At 49.4% G+C, this 8,424-nt stretch overlaps 1 pseudogene; it reads right to left on the bottom strand.

Annotated features, from left to right (window-relative positions):
• Positions 1-4,157: 4,157 nt before the first annotated feature.
• Positions 4,158-4,538, bottom strand: LOC119472884 (annotated as a pseudogene).
• Between the last annotated feature and the right edge of the window lie 3,886 nt (positions 4,539-8,424).

Below are 8,424 nucleotides of genomic sequence, written 5' to 3' on the forward strand. Positions count from 1 at the left end.
CCCGAGTACCTGGGACTACAGGTGCAATCCACCAGCTGGCTAATTTTTGTATTTTTAGCAGAGACAGGGTTTCACTTTGTTGGCCAGGCTGGTCTCTAACTCCCGACCTCAAGTGATCCACCCACCTCAGCCTCCCAAAGTGCTGGGAATACAGGCGTGTGCCATCGAACCCAGCCTTTTTTTTTTTTTTTAATGAGATGGGATTTCACTCTGTTGCCCAGGATGGAGTGCAGTGGTGCCATTATAGCTCACTGCAGCCCTGACCGCGTGGGCTCAAGAGATCCTACCACCTCAGCCTCTGAGTGCTGGGACTGTGTCCTGGGACTACAGGCACTCACTATCATGCTTGGCTAGTTTTTTTTCTTTTTTTTTTTTTGTAGGGACAGGGTGCTGGTGGGGGGTGGAAGGGCTCCCTATATTGTCCAGGCTGGTCTTGAACTCCTGGCCTCAAGCAATCCTCCTGCCTCAGCCTCTTAAACTACTGGGATTACAGGTGTGAGCCTCTGTGCCCGGCCCCAGGAATACTTTTTCCATGAACACTTGGTATCCTTTAGGCTTCAGCTCTACTTCCTCAGGGGGCCCCACCCTGGCCCCTTCTCTATTGGAGTCCCAGCCCCTCCCACCAGTTAGTCTCCATCACTCATCAAGCATTTGTCCCTCTCTGAAATTACATTAGACAATGTATTGATTAACTTACATGTTCCTATGCCGACAGCCTCTTCCGCTAGAAGGTCAGTGCCGTGGGGGCCGGAATCTTTTTTAAGACGGAGTCTCACTCTGTCGCCCAGGCTGGAGTGCAGGCACCATCTCTGCTCAGTGCAACCTCCGCCTGCCAGGTTCAAGCAATACTCTTGCCTCAGCCTCCTAAGTAGCTGGGATTATAAGCGCCCACCACCACACCTGGCTAATTTTTGTATTTTTAGTAGAGATGGAGTTTCTTTCTTCTTCTTCTTCTTTTTTTTTTGAGATGGAGTCTCTATCGCTCAGGCTGGAGTGCGGTGGCGCCGATCTCAGCTCACTGCAGCCTCTGCCGGCCAGGTTCAAGAGATTCTCCTGCCTCAAGTGGCTGGGACTACAGGCACCTGCCACCATGCCCTGCTAATGTTTGTATTTTTAGTAGAGATGGGTTTCACCATCTTGGCCAGGCTGGTCTTAAACTCCTGACCTTGTGATCCACCTGCCTCGGCCTCCCAAAGCGCTGGGATTACAGGCCCGAGCCACCGTGGTAGGGGAGGGGGTCTGGAATCTTGTCTCGTGCAAGGCTCCATCGTTAGGCATTTTCTTGTGCTTCCACAGTGGCTGAGCCTGGGCTGGGGCTGCCTGGGAGGAAGCCTCCAGGAGCCCCAGGTCCCCAAGGAGGCCTTGGGAGGGCACCCAGGCTCTTGATGCCACAGTTCCAGCGCAGGGCGGGGCTCAAACCTGTCCTCCCAAAAGACTTCCTTCGGCCTATTTCCTGCCTGTTTCCGAGAGGGAGAATGGTTTTGGCTCTTGGAATATGTTTTCCTGTCATCACCTCCACTGTCCCCAGGTCCATGGCTCTGCCCGTGGCTGCACTGATTGTGGCCACTGGATAGGAAATGGAGGCTCTTCAGATCCTGTTCCTGAGATCGTCCGCAGCTGGCCTCCCTCTGTTCCCCCGCTCCGCTCTGAAAAGTGACTCCACCACTTGTTCTGTTGGCTCTTTGCTAAAAATCCTCCTGTATCTATCAGCACCTCTTCATCTCTGCCTCAGTCCAAGGCAAGGACCCTTCTCACTCAGGGACTGCAGGGGCCTCCACCCTGCTCTCCTGGCCTTGCTGAACTATTTTCTATACATCAGTCTCAGCCAGCTCTTTAAAATTTAATGTGGGGCAGGGCCAGGTGTGGTGGTTCATGCCTATAATCCCAGCACTCTGGGAGGGCGAGGCAGGAAGAGCAATGGAGCCCAAGAGTTTGAGACTAGCCTCAACAACATAGCAAGACCCCGTCTCAATTAAAAATGAAAAAGAGGCCAGGTGCAGTGGCACACCTTCCAGCAGTTTGGGAGGCCCAGGTGAGCAGATCACTTGAAGTCAGGAGTTTCAGACCAGCCTGACCAACATGGTGAAACCCCATCTTTACAAAAAAATACAAAAATTAGCCGGGCGTGGTAGCCCACACCTATAATCCCAGCTACTTGGGAGGCTATGACAGGAGAATCACTTGAACCTGGGAGGCAGAAGCTGCAGCAGAGCTGAGATCTCCCCACTGCACTCCAGCCTAGGTAACAGGACGAGACTCGGTCTCAAAATAAAATAAATTAAAATAGAGAGAGAGGATGGGTAGAAGGCCACATCACTGGAGCAAGACCGACTCCCCACACCTACTAAACATGAACGTGCATTTATTGAGCGCTGATTACAGGCGTCACCCTGTGTTAGAGAAAGACACGGTCCTTGCCTTCAGAGACAAAGGTTGGGGCTAGTGGTGCAGGACATCTTCCTTATTTACTTCCTGCCTACCTGCCTGCATCCATTCATTCATTTACTTTCAATAAGCATTTACTGGCCAGGCCTGATGGCTCACACCTGTAACCCCAGCACTCTGGGAGGCTGAGGCGGGCAGATCACTTGAGGTCAGGAGTTCGAGACCAGCCTGGCCAACATGGTGAAACCATGTCTCTACAAAAATACAAAAATTAAGCAGTCGCGATGGTAAGTGCCTGTGATCTCAGCTACTTGGGAGGCTGAGGCAGGAGAATCACTTGAACTCAGGAGGCAGAGGTTACAGTTAGCTGAGATTGCACCAATGCACTCCAGCCTGGGTGACAGGGTGATATGTCATCTCAAAAAAAAAAAAAAAAAAAAAAAAAGCCTGGGCGAGGTGGCTCACACCTGTCATCTCAGCTCTTGGGGAGGCCAAGATGGGCGGATCACCTGAGGTCAGGAGTCTAAGACCAGCCTGGCCAACATGGTGAAACCATGTCTCTACAAAAATACAAAAATTAAGCAGTCGCGATGGTAAGTGCCTGTGATCTCAGCTACTTGGGAGGCTGAGGCAGGAGAATCACTTGAACTCAGGAGGCAGAGGTTACAGTTAGCTGAGATTGCACCAATGCACTCCAGCCTGGGTGACAGAGCAAGACTCCATCTCCCAAAAAAAAAAAAAAAAAAAAAAAAAAAAAAAAAAAAAAAAAAAAAAAAAAAAAAGCCTTTACTGAGAATCCACAGTCTCAAGGCTATACAACTAAAGAACTGGCATGGAACAGACTGGCAGACTGGTTCCCGGCCCTCAGGGGTCTCACAGCCTCACAGCCTGTTCGGGTCCACAGGTGAGATCGGGGCTGGGCTGTGGGAACACAGAGCGAGGTTGAGGGGCTTTGCTAGGTGGACTCTTGACTGGTAAGTAAGAGTCTGAAAGTAAAGTCATGGATCCCCAGGCCTTGGGAGCAGCTTGTGCAAAGGCTGGCAGCTGGAAGGAGACAAAAGGAGTGGGGGGACCTCGTGGCTGGCATGAGGGAGGAGGCAGGAGGAAGGAGACACGGCCCGAGGGCAGTTGGAAATGCTTCGGGGACCTCAGTGGCCCCATGGATCTCAGTGGAATCCAGGGACCTGGAGGTGCTGTCCTGGTCCTGCCCAGCCACCCAGCCTCCCAGCGAGGACAGGCCAGAGCCTGCCAGAGACAGCTCACCAGGCTCCAACTCTTCCCTCAGGGGCCGGAGCAGCAGGGACAGGGATTGGCAGAGGCCCCGAGCAGGGTGAGCAATTTCTCCTGAGTCAGGAAACGCCTTCCCCGGGAGGCCTCGGCTCTGCTTGGCAGGGGTTCTCATTTCCTCCCACACTTCTCCCCGAGAGAGTTCTAAGCAGGTGCTCAGTCTACCCAGGCACCAAGCCCATGCTGCAGATGGAGAAACTCGGGCTCAGCTGAGCTGAGCTCAGAACCTGATGCAGCAGAGCCAGGCTTGAACCCAGAGCCTGTGTGGCTCGGAGCCCAGAACAGTATTCCCCAAAGAGCTCGTTCCAGGCCGGGCCAGTCTGGTTCTGGAGCAAAGGTCCCTTCCTGAGCCTTGCAGGGCCTGGTCGACTTGTCAGGGCTCAGGAAGATCACAAAAGCATCAGCATCAGCTCCCTTGCTTTTTCCGTTTTTTTTTGTTGTTTTGTTTTGTTTTGTTTTTTAATGTGAGTCAAAGATTGATTTCTTTATTTCCTGCGTTTGAAGTACTCTTCGATGACATCCTTAGCCTGAGACTCCTCAACCATAGTCCTTAACTATTACACAACTGCCGCCACCACTTTACTAGGTTTCCCCTCTCTGTCACTTTCACAGAGGCCTCCCCATTCCGCTCCTTTCTTGTTGTCATCAACCTTAATTAGGTTGATTTGGTGCTCAGCACACAGGTCCTCCATCCACTTGACATACATAGGCTCATCACAGTTGGATGCACCCACACAAAGATGGGCTTGGTACTCTTTGGCAGGTTCGTGAATTTCACGTGCTAGGCCATCATGGATGAGGGCTGTCTTCAGCCCCTCTTGTAAAGCAGTGTTAACATCCATTATACCTCCAGCATCAATGCCTTACTTGGCTGTGGCCGTGGGTTACAGGTGAAGCCGAATCTTGAACGCACCCAAGCCTTGCCTTGCAAGACTCAGTGGGGGCAGGCAGCAGGGAAAAAACTTTTTTTTTTTTTGAGAAAGGGTCTTGCTCTGTCACCCAGATGGAGTGCAGTGGTGCAGTCTCAGCTCATTGCAGCCCTGACCTCCTATGATCAAGCAATCCTCCCATCTCAGCCTCTCGAGTAGCTGGGACTGCAGGTGCTCAGCACATTCAGCGAATTTTTTGATTTTTTTTTTGTAGAGATGGGGGTCTTGCTATGTTGCCCAGACTAGTCTCAAACTCCTGGCCTCAAGGAATCCTCCTGCCTCAGCTTCCCAAAGTGCTGGGATTTATAGGCATGAGCCACACCACACACCTGACCTACGTTAGCATTTTAGTATAAAATACTAATTATTTAGTATTAACCATCAATAAGAGGTCTCCCAACAAGAGCTCTCTTACCATTTGGAAGTGCCAAATTCTTAACATTACCTTCAAGCTAGTAGTTTTGATTTTTTTGCTTTTTTCAGACAGGGTCTCTTACTTTGTCACCCGGGTTGGAGTCCAGTGGCACAATAATGGCTCACTGCAGCCTCAACTTCCCAGGCTTCAGTGATCCTCCTGCTTCAGCCTCCCAAGTAGCTGGGACCACAGGGGTCGCTATTTTTTTTTTTACTGTTTTATAGAAACAGGGTCTCACCAAGTTGCCCGGGCTGCTCTCGAACTTGGCCTCAAGCGTTCCTCCCACCTCAGCCTCCCAAAGTGCAGAGATCACAGGCATGAGCCGCTGCACCTGGCCCTCAAGCTAGTCATTTTTATTAGCTACCTGTTTACAAACGCTGCCTGTGAACTTGAACTGTTTTTTGGAAATGCCCCTACCTCACAGGGTTGTGATGAGGATCAGATGTTGGTGCAAACTCCAGCTTCTGTTATTCTAGCTCAGCAGTACCGTGTCTTTTTGTGTTTCCAATTATTTGTTAAAATCCGAAATCTATGTGTGCCGATGGGGAATAAGTTTCAATATATACCTTCAAGTGAGAAATGGAAGGAACAGAACAGTATGTATGAAATATGACCATCTGTGTTGTTTAAAATGGGAATGTGTGTGTGTGTGTGCATGTATATGTGTGTGTATATATATATATATATATATATATGCCTGTGCTCATGTGGGATATCTCTGGAAGAATACACAGAGGAAATGGATCGTGCACCCCCATACCCCCCCTTCCTCTCCTTAGTTCTTCTTCCTGGAATGTGTGCAACATACGATGCATTTTCCTGTTTCTTTATCGTCTGTCTCCTCCAGGAGAATAGATGCTCCATCAGCACAGGGGTTTTCTGGTGTGTGTTTGCTGCTGACTCCAGCACCTAAACTTGTGCAGCCCAACCCAGTGACCCCAGCCACATGTGGTGACTGAGCACTGGAAACGAGGCTGGTCTGATTGAGAAGGACACAAGAGTAAAATACATATGGGTTTCTTTTCTTCTTTTGTTTTTTGAGATGTTCTCTTGCTTTGTTGCCCAGGCTGGAGTTCAGTGGCGCTGTCTCTGCTCACTGCAACCTCTGCTTCCTGGGTTCCAGCGATTGTCCTGCCTCAGCCTCCGGAGTAGCTGGGATTACAGACGTGCACCACCACGTCCAGATAACGTGTTGGCCAGGCTGCTCTTGAGCTCTTGGCCAACCTCCTGATCTGCCCACCTTGGCCTCCCAAAGTGCTGAGATTAGAGGTGTGAACCACGTTGCCCAGCCTTGTTTTGTTTTTTGAGATGGAGTCTCACTCTGTCACCCAGGCTGGAGTGCAGTGGTGCGATCTCAGCTCATTGCAACCTCTGTCTCCACGGTTCAAACGATTCTTCTGCCTCAGCCTCTTGAGTATCTGGGATTACAGGCACGTGCCACCACACCCAGGTAATTCTGTAGTTTTAGTAGAAATGGGATTTCACCATGTTGGCCAGGCTGGTCTCTAATTCCTGACCTCATGATCCGCCCACCTCAGTCTCTCAAAGTGCTGGAATTACAGGTGTGAGCCACCATGCCCAGCCTGTACCTGTGTTTATGTACTTATACATGAATATATAATGTATGTATAAATGTCTGTGTGTACAGATTTACAGATATGGTATTTAGACACATTTTATAAAACATATATATTTTTATATATGCATATTTATAAATATATATTTAATAATATATAAAACACGTTTAAACATATTTAATATATTATATATTACATATTATATATGTAATATGTAATATATGTATGTAATATTACATATACTATATATTATATAGTATATAATAATATGTAACATGTTGTATATTATATACTATACTATATGTAATAATATTATATATATAATATGTCTAAATATAGTATCTGTAAATGTGACTTTATTTGAAAATAGAGGGCCAGGCATGGTGGCTCATGTCTATAATCCCAGTGCTTTCAGAGGCTGAGGTGGGAGGATCATTTGAGCCCAGGAGGAGTTAAGGCAAGCTTCACAGCACAGTGAGATCCATCCTACAAAACTGAAATAAAGTTAGCCATGCATAGTGGCCTTCACCTGTACTTTAGCTCCTCGGGAGGCTGAGGTGGGAGGATCACTTGAGCCCAGGAGTTGGAGGCTATTGGAGGCTATGTTGAGCTATGATCATGTCATGGCACTCTAGCCTGGGTGACAGAGCAAGACCCTGTCTCAAAAAAAAAACTTATGTAAAAAAATTCCAGCCAGGTGTGGTGGCTAACACCTTTAATCCCAGCACCTTGGGAGGCCGAAGTGGGTGGATCGCCTGAGGTCACGAGTTCAAGACCAGCCTGGCCAACATGGTGATACTCCATCTCTATTCAAAATACAAAAATTAACCGGGCCTCGTGGCATGCGCCTGTTAGGGAAGCTGAGGCAGGAGAATCACTTGAACCCGGAAGGCAGAGGTTGCAGTGAGCCAACTTCAAGCCACTACTCCAGCCTGGGTGATAGAGTAAGACTCCATCACCAAAAAAATGTTCCCTGGGCTGGGCAACGTGGCTCATGCCTGCACTTTGGGAGGCCAAGGCAGGCAGATCACCTGAGGTCAGGAGTTCCAGACCAGCCTGGCCAACATGGTGAAACCCTGTCTCTACTAAAATACAAAAATTAGCCGGATGTGGTGGTGCATAGCTGTAATCCCAGCTACTCGGGAGGCTGAGGCAGGAGAATCGCTTGAGCCCAGAAGGTGGAGGTTGTAGTGAGCCAAGATCGCACCACTGCATTCCAGCCTGGGAGGCAGAGCGAGACTCTGTCTCCAAAAAAAAGGTTCCCTGCCCAGGGCCAGCTCCCTGTCCACCTACCTCCACACCTGTGAGCTTCTCTAGTGGGAGGACTAGCCTGTATCCATCTGGCACCTGGTACCTTCTCAAAGAGGTCCTCCCTACCTCTGTCCTGCAAGGGCCCAACCACCTCTTACCTTACTCTTTCCCTTTCTCCATAACATGTACACCTGTTTCTGCATTTATCATCTGTCTTCCCCCAGGGAGATGTAAACCCCTCAAGGGCTGAGTTTTGCCTGCCTGGTTCACGGCTGTCTCCCCAGCACTGAGCACAGTGCTTGGCACATAGTAGGTGCTCAGTTAAAACTGACAGAAATTGCTGGGTGTGGTGGCTCACACCCATAATTTTCACATTTTGGGAGGCCAGGGTGGGAGGACTGCTTGAGCCTACGAGGCTGAGACCAGCATGCGCAGCATAGCAAAACCCTGTCTCTACAAAAAAAATAAAAAAATTAGCTGGGCATGGTGGTACACACCTGTGTTCCAGTTACTCAGGAGGCTGACGCAGGAGAATCGCTTGAGCTGGGAAGTGGAGGTTGCAGTGAGCTAACATCGCATC

Source organism: Cebus imitator, unplaced genomic scaffold, assembly GCF_001604975.1.
Source record: "Cebus imitator isolate Cc_AM_T3 unplaced genomic scaffold, Cebus_imitator-1.0 Scaffold122, whole genome shotgun sequence".
Classification (NCBI taxonomy): domain Eukaryota; kingdom Metazoa; phylum Chordata; class Mammalia; order Primates; family Cebidae; genus Cebus; species Cebus imitator.